Raw genomic sequence first — 19,298 nt, forward strand, 5'->3', positions numbered from 1 at the left:
GTTTAAATCATGAGATCTGCAGAAGACCACATGGTGATAATATCTTTTCCTTTTCTTTACTGGCAAAAAAAGATAAAGCCCCAGCACTTTAAAGAGTTAAGATGGTGAGGGGGGGAGAAAAGGAAGGCTATTTTGGAGCAAAGTTCAATTTGAGTTTATGGTCTTAAATATAGCAAAGCCTTGACTTGACTAGAATGCAGAGAATGGTGCATGTCTTTCATGGCTGATAAAACAAAGTATGAAACGAGAGCAGATCTAACAAATGAGAAGACGTGCAGTGATGCATGGTGAGGGTCATCCGCTTTGTGCTTTCTGCTTGCCTCATGTGATCAATCTTCAAGGGATGGATTGATAATGGAGAGACCAATCAATACTGTGCTCACTGGGTTGGGAGGACATGGCTCATAAATAGGTCTGCTTGGGAAGAAAGGGGGCAAAGAGAAGAAACAAGCAAGAAAAGACAGCTTGCCATACTGTAGCTTTTTAATCCATGCATCTGGAGCAACAAGAATAAGGATGAAGAGGATTCGGATCCATATTGACCAGTTTATGGGCCAAATCTACTATGATCCCAATTTGCGGGTAATATTTACATGTGCAAATGTAGAAGTTTGCACATGTGGCTAAACCACGGTTTGTGGGTTTGCTAAGAGTGATTGCATAAATGGGCGGCAGGTGCAGATGTGTTTTAGACTTCCTGTTTAAATGATGGGTGGTGCACATGAAACAGCTTGCAGTATGGCGAGTTTGGAGAGAAAACCGAACCTACTGCAAAGAAATCTGACTGCCACACAAATAAACGCTGGCATATAAATAAAACAGGTGTGGGTGTTGGGAGTATGTACTGCCACTTTAAAAAAAAAAGAAAAGAAAGGATGAATAAATATGCTAAGGTCTCTGTTTCTAATGTAGACCTCATTTATTTGTCCAAAGGTTTCACAAATTTCATTTTCAATTTCATCAATCAATCAATCAATTTCATAAATTTCATTTAATTCGTTTCATAAACTGACCCACCTACAAGCGTCCCATCTAAAAACTCCTCCGCTTGCAACTAGGAGAACAGAAGACTGTTATAAACAAAAGAATCACCCACTGACCCAAGGTGTTTTGCTCATGGTGCAATTATTTGCTCCGATTCTAAAAAAGATCCAGCTAATGGAAAAAAAATTATAAAGTTTGGTCTCAGTTAATGACTGCAAAGTGTGTGGAAGCCTCATAACTGTGTCCATCTGGTGACACATGACATTTAGGACTTGGACAGGGGGACATCTGGGGGATCCCAGCTGTGACAGCCAATATGTATCATTTACAGGATGCACATGACTCCTCTACAAATCCATCTTGAGTTCTTCCAACAGCTCCAAAATGGATAACCAATCTGTTTTCATGAGTGTTTCCTCATTCATCCCCAAAATATTCACATAATGGTGAAAAACGCGTTCTCTGCATCACCTTGCTTTGTTTGGATGTCTCCATTTTGTCACAATAAATCGCAGCCATATGTGCAATTATGCACACAGACCATTTGCACATCCTTTTGAAACATATTACACATAGCTGCAGTTTCCATCAGCAACATTCCCCTCAGCTTTGATAGATCACGTTGCAGGTGCTAAATTAATATATAGACATTTTCTCCTCCCAACACATGCAAAATAGTGTGTGAGCGGCTTATATTGCATATTCATTGCAACAGAAGTACTAACTAGATGCAGAAGGCTATTTTGCACCTTTCAGTGTACTCTGTTAGTAAATCAGTTCATACTTTAAGTGTGCTGTGATTGCATTACAGGTAAACCTTTAGTAGATCTGGGTTCATGTCTCTAAGAGCAGGAAAGCCGGGTCTAGTTAAAACTCGTGGTTCAGTAAAGGGACGGTGAAGGTTGTCAAGGGTGAACTGGGAGATACAAGTTGTTGTTGGTTGCAGTCTTTTTCATTGAAGCTAGACTGCTGTGTTGAGTAGTATAAATACACACACCTCATTCTTTTATGCCCATAGAGTTTGCAAAATATAGACCAATCATAGTACCCACAGGCATTCCCACAAAATGTCATGAAATGCTGTTTCCAGCAGCAATAGAACACAGGGTATAAAAACAGGTTGGGCTGGTGAAATATGCAGTACAATGTTTGAAATCCAATCTTTTCTGGAGTCGTTGCCGCAGGTTGTGGGCAAAATGGGGAGAGAGAAAAAGAGAGGGGGAGCAAAAAGTACCCTGGATGCACTGCTGCTGTATACAGAGACACACAGCGGAGCTCAGGACTCATGAAGCAGGACTTCAAGGACGAGAAATGGCACCATGAATTAATGTCACAGATCAACACCTATAAATCGGGTGTCACATGTGAACTGTAACTCCTAAAATATACATGCTAAACTGCCAAATCTGCTTCCCATCGTTAAGCCAACAGACCATTAAAGGTCTATAAGTCTGTACTGCAAGGCACCGCAGGTGCATGCCCAGTTGAGTCCAGTTATGGTTTTAGCACAACCTGGTGATTTAACTGGACTGTCCTTGTCCCAGTATATGCATGGGAAGACAATCTGGTTACTCACTGAAGTACTTCTGTGTCTGTGGGAGATTATAGTACATATTAGAACAGCTGAATTACTTACACAGATATTATGTTTAAGTAACACAAATTGTGACTTTTAAGGTGAGTTGACATGGAGTCTAAATCTTCTGATTTTCAGTTGCATTTTCAGACATTTTTTACCATTTCATGAAAGCAGCTCAACATTATGTGAGTAACGGTAACTTAATTATGGCTTTGTATGAATACATTTAGTTTTTAACAACTCTTATTACAAAAATATGAAAAAATAAGATCATTTTGGAGCTTGTTGTATGACTAATGTCCATGTAGCAACATAAAATCATGTGTATAAGCGAATTACTACATAATCTAGGTATCTAGTTAATGGCTTACCAAATCAAAAAATATTAATATAATCATTCACACAGACTAGCATGCTAATTTAGCTTTTGGTAGACATTTTAATTATGATGTGGTCATCAAACATCAACTTCAGCCATTTCATATACATAAATACTGTGGGTTGGTTTAAACTAAGGTTATTTAAGGCTGGTAACCTTGAGATACCGTCCACATATAAGCCTGTTTTGCTTTAGAGACCCCAGATCAAGCTGGTTTTTTCACAGAAAACAAATCACTTTTATTCACAACATTCAACCTGAAAAGTACTGTGTACTAAAAATATTTTGAAATGACAGTCTGTAAATATGGACAAAATATAAGCATTTTCTGGTGCAAGCAGTCTTTAATTATCATTTTTTATCATGCCTGAGTATTTTCCGCAGAGCTCACATCATATGTAGTGCAGAGTGTCCAGTCTTATCACTTACTTATAATGTCTTTGTATTTTATTATGTATATCACCCTGTTTCTTATGCACATTTTGTTATCAATAAGAATGCAAAGCTATTTTTATACCTCATGGCAAAAGTAGCTTTTCATGGAAGCCTGACAGAGACAGAGAGAAAATAATGTGTTCAAGAACAATAATGCCTGAAGAAAAGACTCAGCTGCTGCTGTGAGAGGAACAAACAAGCAAACCCCCCTGAACCACCATCACCATAGTGATTTAGAAAAAAATAAAACTAACTGCTGATTACGTGGCCCATCAGGGGGGAATTACTGCCTCCACTTTTTAAATGTTTATTTCACCTTTAAAAATATTCACAGTTTCCCCCTGTATCAATTTCTCTTTAAATCTGTCTTTTTTTTAAGCAACAGAAAGGATTTTACATTTATTACATAATATATGAGATGAAAACACTTTTATGATGATAACTATGGGTGTTAAAGTCAAAGTTATTCCAGACAGTTTTTCAACTCTGCAAGGTGTTTTTCTCATAGTTTATTGATTGAACTGCTCTGTTTGGAAACTTGCTGCAGTAAATATTCCCACAAGAAGAAAAGAAATGAAAAATCTGTAATTACTACAGAAACTCACATTCTGCTCTGATATTTTCCTGCTTAAACTACAAGATGGGTGGAAAAATAAAAATCTGCATACTGTTACGTTCCTGTTTAAGTTACTTTTCTCAGTATTTCAGTTTGAATGAGGCACACTGAAATTTGACTGATTTTTTATCATTTAAATAAAAAAATAAAAAAGTAAAAATAATTGCTTGTCTCAATATGAAAATATGCAGTGATAATAAATATTCATAAGTGTTAGATTATTCACCTTACCCACTATCCACATTTGTGTCATTCATTCCACAGTGGGTATGGTCAAAGTGCAGGTTGTCAACCCCAGTTTGACAAACTCAGTTACATGTTGTTTGCATGCTGATACTAAAGTCACACAGAACAGCTGTAAAAGGCACTGCGGTAACATGACAAAGTGAATGTTTGCTCTTTTATGAAGAGTAAGAAGAACACTCCACATCAGTGCCCATGTGGGTGTAGCTTTTTAGAGATGAATGTGCACGTTATGCATCTGTTGTTGTGCATGAGCAACACATCAGATTGTAGCCAGAGATGGAGGAAGATGAAAGACAACAGTTCAGTTAGCCAGTTTTCTTCTTTCCTTCGCATTAAATGAGAAATGACACTTAAGATTATGTGAATGAATTCTTTCTGGCAGCCTCAGTCACTGCTGGGTAGGAAGATTCCCTCCTCAAGCAAGACCAAATCCCCTGCTTTACCAAGAAGTGAAGATTTCATATACCTCAACAATGATGTGGTTTACTTTTTGTCTGAATTGGGACCTACGATTATGATCTTTAATATCCACTGTGTTTGTGCTATGTGATCAGGTATATATTACACTAACTTAAGAATGCAGATCATAACACATTGATCCTTTGCTTTCAGTGGGAAATTGGCTAAAAACAGAACAAAATATCAGATTTCTTCATTGTGACACATGCAGCACAATTAACATTAGCATTAGCATGGGATGTGACTAGCAGCACAACACAGAGCACATTTACAGCCAGCAGTCCCATCTAGTTGGGGAAAGTTGGACTTATTTCAAGTCAAATACTAAATATATAAGTAACTTTCAAGGCAAAACACTGTTGAACTGTTTATTAGAATATGTTTGTAGTGTGAAGTCAAGATGCTGCAGTACAAATTACCAAGGTGAAACACTGAGTTAATCCTAAAAGGAAGCACTGAATGTACAAGAGTGAATATGCATAAAGTACTTTGAGGATGCACTGATACATAATCTCACAATACTTTAAGATGTAAAAATGGAGTTTAATCCCTTTAATTTCTTTTGTCCAAGTTGTTGAGAATAGGTTAGTTTGGATCTTTTGGACCAACTCCAGAGAATTCTTGCATTCGCATTAGCTTACTCTTAAAGCTGCATGTTTCATTTCAGGCAACGGGATTTAGTTTAATTATTGTGGCAGGGAACATTTCTGTAACCAGAGTGGAAACATTAGGACAAGAAGACAAACTGGAAACAATATACTGTGGCTGGAGGAAAAGAAATATTTATCCTACAAATGACAGAGAGGGAGTTTTACATTCTTGGGAAATAGTGTGTGTTGCGGAAATAAATCCAGACTTTCATTAGATCCATGGGGGAGAGATGGGACGCGTTGCCAAATTTATGTTGGGAGTCGTGACTCGCTGCGGTGGAAAATAAGGAGAAAAAGTCTTTGCTGGGGTTAAAGAAGAGAAAAAATATCACAGATGTTATGTAGAATATTTACTGGAAAACAAAAGTAAAAAAGTTTAGTGTGGCCGTAGTGAAACTTGAAAATCATCTCAGAACAAGAGTCTGCAGGTTGGAAAACTGGAGCACAGACATTATTTGGGCAGTGAAGAGTTTTGAGAGGCTTTTCTGTGCTGAAACTGATCGTCAGCGAGATTACAGCCAAAAAGGTGAGGTTGTGAAATGGAATTAGTGAACTTTCAGGATCATATAGACTGAAAACAGGAAAAGACTCTCTAAGCTTCTGACACAGATCTGCTGCAGTGATACATGTAAAGGTTGATTGTGGCAGATTTGACAAGATGACAACAAGAATTTAATCCTTTTTGTCCCACATACACTCTGGAGTGTTTGATGCAAATGGTTTTGGAAAAAAAAAATCATTGTTCCATACCTGCAGTGTCTGATTTTTGTTTAGGTAATCTCTTAAATGACCTGTTTTAGATCTGATGTCTATGCAAGCAGTTCAAATTTCTTCCCAGGTGACACAACTCAGATCCCAGTCTGCACTGGCTGACAACATCTCCACTCTTCTAACTTCTCATTTAGCTGTATTACAGGAAATGTTTTCCATCTACATAACTTGATCCTCAGAGCAACTACAAGTCATTAACTGTCTCAGCTGCCTTCAGATTATGTGCCAAGATCTTCAAAGTCAAGATATTTATTTTCTTTCCTGTTCATTTGTTACCAACGCTTTGAGCTACAAAAAAATGAAAAAAAAGAAATGAAGTGAGGATGATTTTTATCGCAACGATGAAGCTCAAGCTGGACAGGCATGGCCTGCCACCACACTATCCACTCTGTAGCACGTTCCTCATTATCTGTCACTGTTCTCAGATACAGTCACACAGTCCGAATCAGTCTCCCCTCATCGGTGAAATTGCCTTTAAAAGACGGGTTAAAAATAGTTTCACTCTGTTCTTTCCGTGGCATTAAAAACATGAAGTTGTTCTGCAGCTAGCGTCGTGTTTCCATTGACACTAGCGAGTGGTGAGGCGCTATCTCTTCACCAGACCGATAAGAACGGGGAAAATTCAATTACATCTCAGTGAAATGTGAAGGCTCCTTCTCTCTGAATCCCGCTATGCCTTTTCAAAACTTCATGTTTAATCTTTTTCTCTGACAATGGTCCTCTTCGGCAGCAATGTGGACTGTTTGAAAGTGACTAGCCCGTTAGTAAAGTCAAAGCGCTTCAGTCCATGTCACCATGAGCTTAGCCAACTCTTACAGTTGCAAACTAATGGTGTGTTTTATGATTCCCAATGAACGTGGGATCAATTTCTTTTGTGTAACAGCAGTGAAATTACATGTTTGACTTCTAATACTAACAATATCCTTTACATTAGAGCACAGCTGTCAAACTCCAGTCCTCAAGGGGCGGTCCTGCATCCTGCAGGATTTTGTTGTCTCCATGCTCCAACACACTTGACCAAAATTAATACACAGGTTGACAAGAACCGGCTGGATCTATTGGATGTGAATGAGGTGTGTTGGTACAGGAAAACCACAAAAACCTGCTGGATACCAGGCCTGGAGGACAGGAGTTCAACACCCCTGCATTACAGGGTCAAAATGACTTTCTTCTAGAAGAGGCCACACTCATTTTTAATGTGCATGAGGCACTGAAGCATTTTTCAGCTTAGTTTTCTTTGTTTTTACTCAGGATTTCTTAAGGCATCTTCATCCTGAACGTTTCTTGATACGGAAGATGAAACTGGAAAATTTGTGTTTGACCAGCAGCTCATTCTGGTCACGCATTTGGTCTTAAAAACAACCACAACTGGATACCACACACCCTGACATTCACTCTGCAACGATGACTCAGTCACTCCTCTTCCAACCCAAAACATGATAAAATGAATAAATCACAGATAAAGTCATGGTAACAACTGCACCTTTCACAGAGGCAAGAAATGGAGGGAAGTTCTCCTCCCACTTCTCTCTTTTTCCTTAATCATTAGTCAGCAGTCTGCAGGTTGGTTATTATACCATTATACTGAAAAGAGAAAGGATGAACTGAAAGAAAATTGTTTGATTAGAAAAACATTCGACAATAAAGAAGGGCTCTTTTACTGAGTAGACTCACTTTCACCCCCATCTAAACTTAAACCCCCACCTCTTTACTCTTTCTTTCTTCATTCCCACTCACTTTCATCCTCATCATGCCCATCTCTCATTACACTGAGCAAGGCAACTGCACAGAAGGTAGCTTTGTCAGCAGTTTTCGTGTCCTCTCCTCCTCCTCTTCCACCACCTCCTCCTCAGCACTCATTTCCTTGTTGACGTACCGTCATGAGGCTGTCATCAAGCTGCAAAGGACAAGGACTCTACCCAGTGATGCATGCTGAAGTTGACAGTGTCACCCACACACGGGACACTTAATGTCCTCCTCACAGGGAACATTGGGAACAACCTGCACCTCGTTAGATCTCTGCTTCGTACAAAATCTGTGCTAATAGCAGAGAAAGAGAAAAAAATTCAACTTTTATTCTGTCCTTTTAATACTTGTATCAGACATTGAGTCTCTTACAAAGCTGTGCCTTAGTATTGGCTACACCAGCACTGGTTTAATCACTTAGCTGAATCTTTAAATAAATAGCTAGCTTAGCTGAGGTCAGCAGGAAAGTCGGCAGAGCTAATAATTAGTTTAGTGTCTAGAAAAAAACAGCAGCTCAATAACACATTGTTTGTAATTGCTTCAGTCTCTCATAATAAATACATAAAGGCATTTAAATAGCTCATATTTAGCATATGGTCACGTTAAAGATTACTTTTGATCTATAGATTTTCACGCATCTTTAGCCTGGTGTGTGTAGCGCTTATGAGTCCATTACTGTTCATTTAGGTCCATAAATAAGGACTGCATGCAAGAACTGAGACACCGCAGTGGCATATCAGACATTTCTTCTACTATTTGACAAGATCACCCTGTAATATTTGCTAATTGCCTACCTAAGTGTTAGCTTGGCATGCCTCAAAAGATTAACAACAGCAGCACACGCCATCATTTTTGATCAATCTCCTCATTAACTTCAGCAAACGGCTCTTCTGAGAGGCTGACGTTGATGACACAGGAGCCAAAAACAGAACATTTTTCACACCAGGTGACAAAAGATGCTGCATGGGGGTTACAGTACTAGAAAAATCTATAATTTTATGATGATGCACTCACTGTCAACTATCAAGACCACTCAGCACCCAATTTCAGCTTAGCATATGGTTGACCAACTACATGATACATGCAGTTTATTCAGTCCAACAGTCATGTCTTAGAGAAACTGATATGTTATATAACATATAAAACAGGTAAGAATACATTTTAGCTTAGCTCTGGCTGAAGCCATGCATTTTATATATACAATGAATGAGAATGCCCACTGTTTAAAGATAAATAAATTAAATAAAATTGATTTGTCAGAAAAAGCCATAAAAGACTTGACTTTCCAACCAATTCTCACATAAAAGCTTGCTTACGCAAATTCTACAGTAGAGAAAACAATCAAGACAAGGAAAAAAAAAATAGCTTATAGCTGTTAAATGCTAATGTTACTGCCAAATGGCTCCTAACTCCATACGGTGTAGGGAGGCAGCATACTGTTTTACTGAAAGCAATAAGAGCTCACGGTCGTTAAATCTACCCTCCGTATGACCTGACATGTGGTTTAACACTCCTGCTTTGCTGTTTGTTGCCTCTGGATGCCCTTTTTGGGGATTGTAGCTGCATTTCTACATTAAAGCCAGCTGCTGATGAAAACTGTGTGTTTAAAAGTAAAGTTACTGGATTCAAACTGTAAAAAATGTCTGTTCTTTACAGTTCATTAGGAAGAACAATGACTAAGTAGATGGAGGGTGAAAATATGGGCAAATGGCCAAAGGGCGAAAAGGTCAGGACAAAATGTGCAGCCATGTGGACAGATGGACGTCTCTGACTGCTACAGCTTGTGGTCTTTGGAAGCACCCATTTCTGTCTCAGAATTGAGATCATTTGTGTACTGGCAGAGCTGCAGGCCGTTTAGATAGCAGGTCAGCTACATAAATAGAAAGGATACTCATCCCTGGACATTATACTTTGTCTTTTCCTTTGCATTTATTTGTCTCTTGCATTTGCCAATACTCGCTTACACACAAGGGGTCATTTTATTGCTGCACATTTAGGCAGGTGATGAACTATTGACCAGGCTGCAGAATGGGACTCCAAGACCCTTGAGATGATGAAAGCTAATAAGATGGCAAACCATTAAAAATGGCAAGAAAAAAAACAAGAGGAAAACATGAGAGTATTACTATTGCATGTATGTTTGTATTCTCAGGTGTGAGGCAGTAAAAGGTCTACAAGCACAAGTGTTGCTGTCGCTGAAAAAGCTTTATTATCTGAAACCATGCAAGCTAGTGGTAACCAGAGTTCAGAACTGATTGGAGGTGCAAAGATCTGCATTCAGCCTGAGAACAAAGAGCATAATCTCCTCATTTTCTCTCCAAATAGTGTAGGTTCTCTCAGCAGCTCTGTCAGCAGAGGATGTTATTCCTGCATAATAAGCCATACTGCTGCATATTTTACAGAATATCATGAATGTGCAGTAGCTGTGCCTCCAGGGACAAGTGAGCTGCTTCCCCGGAATGACGAAAAACATTATTTACATGTTGTATATGGCAGTGGAATAAAACGTGATCCGAAATCCTGAATCAGAAAACTGCATATATTAAATATGTTATGTTATGCTTTTAAAAAACAAAAAAAAACCAAAAAAAAAAAACCAGTCTAATTCAACAGAGAATCTAAATGAATTCTGGATTTGTGATTTAAAACAGAAGAACTATCTGCAAAGTCATGAAGTAAGAGAATATTAATACCCACACTGCACTTCACTGGTTTAGTTGCCTGAGGCATGTTTAAATGGTTTTGTAATGTAGTCTTGCAGTTAAAAAGAAACATATTTATGGATAGGAGGAAATTAAAGAATGCACTACAAAAGTTTTGTTGTGAAGTAACATATTAAAATCTTTAAACTATATGCAAAGGACATTATAAGGTCATTTTCAGAACTTTATACCATAAGTAACTCCACCTTAATAGTAATACTGTCTTGAATAATATTGCAATTTCCCTCTGGGTTTAATTTTTTTTTTTTTCCTTTTATAACAGCTTTGACAGTTTTAATTATACCCCTCACTTATAAACTCATAGGCATAATCTTTACCCTGCAATTTTCAAGACGTTAATCTATGATGTCAGCGTCAATGTTCTCCAATTTATTGTAATTAAGGAAATTACATTTCAAAGAAAACCCAAGGATCAGATCCATATTTGTTTCTACTTAAAAAAAAAAAAAAAAAAAAAACTGCAAGCGGTAATCACTGAGATGCTCAAACATGTGAAAAGGTGCACTTATAACAAATGTTCTACACACAGATGATGCAGGGACTTGATCAAAAAATGTGCTTTCATTTATTCTGCTTAGTAGTAAAACCCTGTTTCACAGTACAGAGGCTGGCAGCATATCAGAGAGAGGAACTCAAGGCCATGGTTGGTGTGCAGGAACACACCTCATGGTTTTCTTTGCGTATGCATGTCCTGAATTATCACAGTACACATGCAGCATAAAAACAGAAAGAAAAAAACACTACAAAGCAATGAATTATGTCTGCGATCATGCTGCTGAGCATGTGCCGATCTGGTGTCGCTGCTCTCCGCTGCTGTTGTTGCATAAAGCAGACCTTAGGGTGAAAATAAATTAGTCGGTGCATCGCTTTAATTAGAAATAACTGCAAGCGCTCACACTCCTTAAATCTCCTTTCATTCATCCCTGATGCTGCTTTTTTCAGTTTCTAAGTGAATTTAGGATACTCGCGTCCCGGAGGATGTGTTCAAAGATGAACAAGCGAGAACAAAAACCAACAACTGAATGGATAGTCCCCAGAGGATGATCACACTGGTGGTGCTCTTCTGACTGGCTCGGAGGCAAACCCTTTAAGCCAATAGGAAAATGACGACAGATATAAGACACAGGGTTTCGTGATGTCGCTGTAGTTTTTTTTACAATGGGGGAGAAAAAAGGAAAACAAACTCTCAAACACTCCTCTTTCAGGCTGCATCTGGATCTTATGCTGCACGTTTCTGCTGTGTCTTCTGTTCCCATGACAACACAAAAGCAAGCAACCAAGGTCACTTTCTTTAGATGAGGCAGCATGATGGCCGAACCGCAGCGCAGAGAGCGAGAGAGCGAGAGTGAGAGAGAAAGATACACAAACACAGGGATGTGAGGACAAATGTTAAATTATGGTGTAAAGAGGTGAAGGTAGCTGACTGAGGATTCCACCTGTGAAATTTAATTTGCAGCTGCACAGGCGAGACTAATGCTGGGCATCTGCTTGTGAGAGGACAAAAGCAACAGTGATTTTGCACTTTGACAAGTTCGACCCTGATCAGTGTTTTGTGAGTTCTGCGTACCTCGAAGGCAGGTCCAAAATGACTCACCGAAAGAAGCTCAGGTCATACTTTTCTAACGTGACCCTGAATGTCCTCTGCAGAAACAAATGAATCACGCTATCAGTTCTTCTAACAGCCTCAATGCATCATGGGACCTGCGGTCCTCCCCTGCAAAGAGGCTTTACGTGTCTGCTGCAGCTGTGTCCTTCATTCCTCTTTTCATTTGACAAACAGCACGACTCTCATGGTTAATATAGCATATTATTTATTGCACTGATTAATTAGATAAAAATGTGTTGAAGTAAAACTACAAAAAAATGGGGAGAGATGCTATAATTCTATGCACTTTAGTCTCTGAAGGTGTTCAATTTATTTTTTATTTTTTTCACCTCTTTTTATGATCAAGGATGACATGACTCAAGCCAAATTTGTTGTCCTTCTTTTAACATTTCTCTCAGGTCAAACGCCTCCGCAGGTGTTATTTTAGCATATTTTATGGCTCATCGTAAAAGATAAGGTTGTAAACTTTTTCTTTGTACATAAAAGGCAGCAGCTAACGACTTTGATAAATAGGCAGGTCAAAATTTATGGTAACACTTTACAATAATGGTACAAATTATATACTTAAATAATGCGTAACTCATGATGAACTAATGCATTAATTCATGAAGACTTTATCATGAATTCCTCCTGCAGGTCATGAACTGATCATGATCTCAATGTTGATTCATGAGATTACTTGACCCCTAATTGATCATTAATTGATGAACATTAGTTCACTGGTAATTCATCAATATGTCAACAAATTTGCCAGTTTAGATAGAAATATATAATTTCATTCCCTGCTACTTTTTTTAAAATTCTTATTTAAAGCAAGACACATTTAAAGAAGTTCACTTGGCTGAACATGGATATGTAAAAGCGCTTGGAGTGATTATTTGGGTTTTAAAATGACTGTATTAATGCAGTACATTTAACAAAGATATGACACTGGTATATATGGAAATGCTTTATATCAAATACATATCTGCTTTAGAAACAAGAAAAAATAAATAAACCTAAAATAAACCCTTATTAATAGTCACTCAAAGCACTTTTATATCCATGTTCACACAAATAAACTTTGAGTGTGCCCTACATAAATAAAAATTGAAAAAAAAAGTCAGTAGCAGGGAATTTGATTACATGTTTCTATTTAAACTGGCAAAATGTGTCAACATATTGATGAATTAACCGTAAACTAATGCTCATTAATAGATGATCAGTTAAGGATCAACTAATCACATGAGTCAACAGTGAGATCATCATTAATTCATGATGATCAACAAGAATTCATGATAAAGTCTTTATTATTAACTGCATTAGTTCATCATGAGTTACACATTACTTAAGCATATATGGCTTGTACCATGATTGTAAAGTGTTACCAAATTTATTATTTTCGATGATTCTCTTGACAAGATCAAAAGGAACAAAAAGGACATTTGGATTGTTATCATTTCATCACGATACAACTTCATGACGTTGCAAACTAATTTCTCCTCCAACATGCTAAATGGCAGATTGTGTGTGCTAATTAGCATGGAACAGCTAATTAAAGAGTGGGTGTGTAAATGTGAGCGCAAGTCATTTGTCAGAAGCACCGCAGGAGAACTAATTTAAAGGGGCTTTGGACGGTGAGCAATGTGTCAGTCTTTAGTGAGCTAGTTGACGGGAAATGCAGGCGGCTGGATCAGAGACTGAATCAAGCATTGTGCCAAAAATCTGCGCCGTCACCTGCCAAAGGCTGACTGGTTGGTTTATATTTAACTCTTCAGACCAAAACAGTGAGTGTTTAGTATCATTTAGGCTCCTTCATTACAGTTTCAGAGTGACTCACTGATCTTTTTACATGAGGTGTGTTGTTTTTCTGCAACATGCTGGAAATAATTGCAAACACAAGATATTATGCCAGTCTTTTTTTTGTGTTTATCTAAGTATAATTTATTCAGAGGGATGAAAAATGAACTTGCAACTTTTGACTAATTAAAACACTTAGCACTTGCTAATGGAGAAATGTTTGATTCAAGACAATGAAGTGTCATTAAGCCTCAATCTGCAATGCAGTTCCAGAAATCTTCCCTTATTTATTGGTGGTAATTTAAATAAACATTTTCTGTACAAGGCTCTGCTTTGACCTACATGGCAGATTTGAAGAGCATGAGCTTTTTTTCCAGGATTATACTTGAATTTCAGCAACTTTTTGCTGCTGTGACATCAGTTTAATTGTTTCTCAGACTCTGACCATCCATCCTGTTAAAGGTCTGCACTGTCAAACCAGTTACTACTAGTCATGGAGGACACGGAAACACACTGCGAACAACAGATTAAACAGGCCTGCCTCATATCTCAACGTCTGCATGGTATTTTCTTTGAACGAGTGTGTGATGTTGCTGTTCTATGCTTTTGCAGCTGCTGTATTAGACTGTTTATCATTGTGTGAACAAAGGAAACTAAGCTAATACTGAGCCATCTTAAGTGTTTGATGAAGGTACACAACGGCTTAAGGTTTTAATCCTGTTTCACCTCATGAGTAACTCATCAGTAACCTATGATTTCCATTTTTTCACTTTTCCCTCGGCCATGTCAGCAGTATTATTATCTAAGAACAACCTAATTCTGTTCCCGCAAACCCAACAAACGTTTTTATGGCTATTTCTGCTACTTAACAAAGAAAGTTGCTCCACTCTTGTTGATTCATTGGTAAAAAAAAAAAAAAAAAAGACCTAAATGAACCAGCTGACCACAAATCTCCATTTTCCTCACAATGAGCATAAACATTTGCCTGCACACTTGCAAGATATTGATGTTCTCTTTCAGATTAAAACCCTCAACTATGGGTGCACTGATGTTCCACCATTGTATTGATTGTTCTAACAGCTGAAGAGACTTTATTTTACACACACAGAAATACACACATTGACTATTCAGAAGGCAATGATTCTATCTCTGTCTTTTCAACTGGCTGAGTCATTTATAAGTCTTGTGCTGCACCTTTCTGCACACTTAAATATTCAGCTAATAACATTTTTCCATCTGTTTATTGGGTTTCTGCCGCCCTGTGTGTTGACTACAGCATTTCTCACTTTTGCTGCAAAGTGGAAAGCTAAACCTCAGGTCCCCTATGGAGCAATAAATGTAACAATGGAGCTTGTGCATGCAGTTGTCGCAGACTGCAGCAGGAAAAGGCTCTCACTGCTAATTGAAAGGATGTTGCCATCTCGCACAATCAGCTCTCTCTACCTGTGATTGTAGTTGTGACGTTGACCCATAATAAAAGTCCCCTATAGTCTCTGAACCTCCTTGAGGTGCCTTCTTGAGGCCTGAGATGAGTGACCATGATGAGTTTCCAGCCTTTCGTAGGGTCCTCATTATCTGTGAAGCTAAATGTCTCATTCAGGTGCTCTCAGCTCACAACTTTCTCCACATTTAAACAATCCCACATATCCAAGATCAGCTAGTTTCCTTCTTCCTCACTAATCTGACGAAACTTTTCGGGTGTGAACTGACGCAAACCCAGAGGAAGCCCTGCTTCAAAGCAGAGCGCTGAGCTCTTGTAAAAGCTCTTGCTGCTGCCCTTTTCTGAGCCGACCTCTGTGACACAGACACTTGCATTTCTGTCAGCAGAAGCATCAGTGTAAATGAAATATCAATGATTGCACTTTGCTGCTGCTGGTTCAGTGAGCCAAACGAAGCATCATGAAGAGGCAGCGCTGCATAAAGAGGAGTTGGGTTGTCTCTTCTTATGTAGTAATGAGGTCTTGTTTTGGTGCAAAACTTCTCAGTTGTGCAGGACAGTAGTGTCCACCCTCTCTGCTTTGAATACACACATCATTTCTTCTTGGAGTCCAAACTCAGTTACAACAAGCTTTTGGGGGAAAATAGTGTCATTTACAAATCTCCAGTATCAGTAATAAACATCCTAAAGATGCTTCTTTCTAGCTTAAATATTAATTTGCAACCTGACATAGTCTGTGGTGACAATTAAACCTTGTGAAATGGACACTGAACATGTATTTTTTCTAAGAATTAACAGAAGCAATCAGGAGACTTTGTCAATTCTTTGGCTCATAATCATCAATAAAGGATTTTTACATTTATATTTTAAAAGCTGTGACTTTTTATAAATGTTTACAGGTATAAATATAACAATATATGGCAAAAAATAAGGCTAAAACCCGATGAAACGTAGGCTACATTTCTATGGTTCAGAAGATATGATGTGACGCATTCATCCCTGCTGCTCTTCATCACAGTGTTGTGTTTATCAGGATGTAAATGATCTATTATTCTACAACATGCCACGTGTACCGTAGTGACACAATGGCACGCACACACATAGACAGGGAGCTACATTATGTTCTGACTGCGAAGCCAAAGCATGCAACATAATAAGATTTTTTTTTTTTTTTCACATGAACACAGATGCATTACATGTGTCAACAAGAAGGCTCACTGGTTTCCAACATGAGAAAGATCCTACAGTACACACATTGATGCATTATGTTCTACATACACAAGTAAATTCTACTCACATGGTAATATATTTGCACATTTTGAACTCAATGTGACCACGTTGTGGAGACAAGCCCAAATGACGTGAGCATGAGCGATGACAGATGCAATGAGGTGTGGGTGCCATGTGGAATTATGTTGCTGGGATGTGGGGATGCCACGTGAGAAGATGATCAACAAATCACTGACAACAATGCGGAAGTACAGAAACCAACCACAACAAGAATACAGCTTTCTAAAAGAGATAGGACACGACGAGAACTGAAAGAAAGGGAGAGACAAAAATCACAAGCTGCTGTGTGTCTCGGCCTCTAGAGGGTCCGGCTTTGAAGTGGTTTGCTTCAGAGGTTGGCAGGAGGGTGTTTCCAGGAGTTGAAAGTCCCCTGATGAGTTAGCAGACATTTCTGCTCTTCACTTTTTGCAAACATAAAACCCACACAACTTTTTTCATCAGGTACAGTTTGAGCTGCTAAACCTGATTGTTGTTTTTTTCTTTGCCAATTTCCCCTCCAGCTTTAATAATACGAGTCACTTCTTTTATTCATTTTAATTACTGCACATAGAATCTGTAGCTATACTTTAGTAGACAAGGGTTTTGAGTTTCATCTGATAAAAAGCTCTATGAAGCTCTCTGCTGTTTTTTCCCCTCTAAACCTGCATGTCGAGGTTCGAGGCGTTTAAAGTGCAACAACGTCAGCGCTTGCTGGTCTACGACCTCCTAACACGTACAGTGTCCAGCTCTGTGGGGGTTATGATTTCCTATCAATACCTGTGTGTTTATCTGCTGGTCTCTGCCAAGCTCACACAATGCAGCACAGCATTCCAGTGAAACCAACAACAAACAAACCCTTTTTGGCTGAACGGCTTAATTGCTATTGATGTGCCTTGGTTGGATGAATGCTATAATTTTCAGTGAAACCCTGGTGGTGGAATGCACTTGTGTGAATAAAAGCAGGAGGCAAACAAGTTGTCAATTCTGCCTGAAAGGGAGCAAGATAACACCCCGTCAGAGCCACAATTGTTTCTTTTTGTTCTTGTTTATGGCCTGCCTGTGGTTAGGGTTAGAGGTTACTAAATATTCATTATTATGCTTCCTCAAAATTGCCTATAGCTTGCTAATGCTCATGCATACGTGCACTTATTACACCAGTTGATTATTAGTTCTGTTTTTTCATGTATACTCCAGAGGAAACCAGGGGCTGGATTTATACAATGGCAGAACTTTTACACTGACTTCATGTGACTTTTTGGCATTTATATAACAGTTTTAAAGGCGTCATACCTGATTCTGCACCGTTTTGAACTATAAGTGAGGAGAACAGTTCAGTATAGTTTAGTTTAGAGACAAACACTTTTACTCTTTCCTATGCTCTTGTCTTACTCGTAGTGCATTCCATAATGCACACATCTCATTCTCATGCACAATTCTCCAGAAGAAGGACTTCCAGGGAATTTATTGTTTTGGTTGTATCTCAGGTGAATGACACTTAAACCCCTAGTGCAATTCAAGCCATTTCTTGCATTAACTATCTTACTTTACTTTTATAGGCTAACTACAAAAGTTTTGTCCACAGATGCACGATTATGATGAGGTCGGATGTTATAGGCTACATCACAAAATGGCATCCCAACCTAATAAAGTATCTAATCGGCCACCGTGATTAAAAATGATGCTGTGCTGTAAAGTATTTAGCCATGTTATGGTGTTGATATCATTGGAGTAGAAGTGGCAGAGCCGGTGACTTGAAGGTTGGTGGTTCAAGTCCTGCTCCGCTACACTGCAGCCCTAAGGAGGGCACAGGTGTTCCCCAAGCCCGGATAGATACAGAGAGTTGCATCAGGAAGGGCATAAAACATGTGTAAAACCATGCAGATGGGCTTTCATACTGGCTTAGTGGTTGGAAGCCGATGCCTCGCAGTGGCGACCCCTTTAGTGGGAAAAGCCATGGAAACAACAATGGTATAAATATCATTGTGCATCATACGATTTAGACACACAAAGGTTAACACAATCAAACCACCAGAGGTAGAGCCTATACCCAACGATGTAGTCCACGAGCTTTATTCCTTCTTTGGTCAGTCTTGTGCTTCAAGTTTCTCTTCCTCATCCTCAGTTTTGATCCTTTTTGGTTCGTTTTGCTGTATGCAGTGAGTGACACCCAATGGAGATATCCCATCTTGTCCCTGGGTAGCCATGCTGTTTACTAGATCTGTTGTGCACACACTACCAGAAATGGCGCTGTTACTATTGCAACGCTCCTTGTTTAGGCAGAGAAAAACTTTCACGGAAGGTTTAGAAGCTAGTTAGCATTAGCAGCACCTACCAACTAAAAAGGCGTTGATTCATACACTACCAGTTAAAAGTTTGGACAAACTTTTTTATTAAATCCAATGTGAAAGTGTGTCAAAACATTCGACTGGTAGTGTACATATCCGCAATAAATGAGGTTTTTTTTTGTTTTGTTTTTTTTTTTGTTTTTTTTTTGATCAAATGACCTCTTTTACAACTTTATATGTTGCATAAACATAATTTTTTCTAAGATTAAAATATAATCAGTTTTTTTTCCTTTAACAGGCGGTGTCAGCTTCATCACAAGCACGTGCAAATCT

At 38.6% G+C, this 19,298-nt stretch overlaps 1 protein-coding gene across 1 annotated transcript in view; it reads right to left on the reverse strand.

The window, feature by feature from the left end:
- Positions 1-19,298, reverse strand: part of iqsec3a (IQ motif and Sec7 domain ArfGEF 3a) — a gene marked incomplete at both ends in the record, with an annotated part of 125,148 nt that overhangs the window by 80,402 nt on the left and 25,448 nt on the right. The window lies entirely within an intron of this gene.

The sequence above is a fragment of the Telmatherina bonti genome (genome assembly GCF_933228915.1).
Source record: "Telmatherina bonti genome assembly, chromosome: 23".
NCBI classification, from domain to species: domain Eukaryota; kingdom Metazoa; phylum Chordata; class Actinopteri; order Atheriniformes; family Telmatherinidae; genus Telmatherina; species Telmatherina bonti.